This window comes from Halyomorpha halys, unplaced genomic scaffold, assembly GCF_000696795.3.
Source record: "Halyomorpha halys isolate HHAL.00 unplaced genomic scaffold, Hhal_1.1 Scaffold331.1, whole genome shotgun sequence".
In the NCBI taxonomy this organism is placed as follows: Eukaryota; Metazoa; Arthropoda; class Insecta; order Hemiptera; family Pentatomidae; genus Halyomorpha; species Halyomorpha halys.
Window position 1 is genome coordinate 610,057 of NW_027116263.1, and position 983 is coordinate 611,039.

A 983-nucleotide genomic window follows, 5' to 3' on the forward strand; every position below is an offset into this window, starting at 1 on the left:
CTCTCTCTCTCTCTCTCTCTCTCTCTCTCTCTCTCTCTCTCTCTCTCAATATTTACCAACAGAAGGATAAAAAAATAATCAATAAAAATAATAAAGGATAAAATAAATAATAAAGGATAAAATAAATAAATTAGAATAATAATAAAAATAATCTTCAGTCACATTTACACTCTTATATACAATACTATCCCCTAAGTATGAGAGATAGAGCAGAGTAGAGATCCCAGAGCATCCCTCTCACCGCATCACTGGTAATGAGCCAGTGGAGGCTAAGCAAGTGCGCTAAAGCCGCTAACACTCAACTTGATTGGAGAATCTCACCACTGCTAGAACTCCAATTGTCCATTTTTATTTTACAATAAGTCTCTTGGTCACTGCCTTTCAACCTTCGAGGTGGATTGTAGAGCATTTATAATTTTATTCTTATTCTTATGATCATGTATGTTACTTCTATTTAGAGCTTCAATGAGAAGCTTCCCTTCTGCTAGGTAAACAAAACGCTGGAGTTCATATTTGTGGATAGGAAATGTTAATTATAAAAAAAAAAACTTGAGGAGAAATTCAGTCGATAAAAATAAATTAATGAAAAAAAACACAACATAAATACGTAAATAAAGGAATAATTTTTAAAGATATATTGATAAAAAAGTTATAAAATAATTTCTGCATAAGGACAAAAAACATTTACACTGCTTTTAAAATAAAAGAAGAAAAAATAACTGAATTATATGTATGCTATGAGCATATAATTATATACATATATATAAATGTCTATTTCTGACGTCCGTCGAGCTGATAATCAGGAGATTTGTTTTGTTAAGTAGACTTCTTCAGGTAAATAACAAGGCCCTGAGGCTAATAGGATGAAGGTATGGTTCACTACTGTGGCTTGGCCAAATGCTATAGACTACACTATACTATAGATACTATAGACTACACTATACTATAGATACTATAGACTACACTATACTATAGATACTATA

General features: G+C 31.1%; 1 protein-coding gene across 1 annotated transcript in view; it reads left to right on the forward strand.

Annotated features, from left to right (window-relative positions):
- The window catches only part of LOC106681366 (neuron navigator 3), a 201,052-nt gene that overhangs the window by 162,309 nt on the left and 37,760 nt on the right, over positions 1–983 (forward strand). The gene's annotated exons all lie outside the window — the stretch shown is intronic.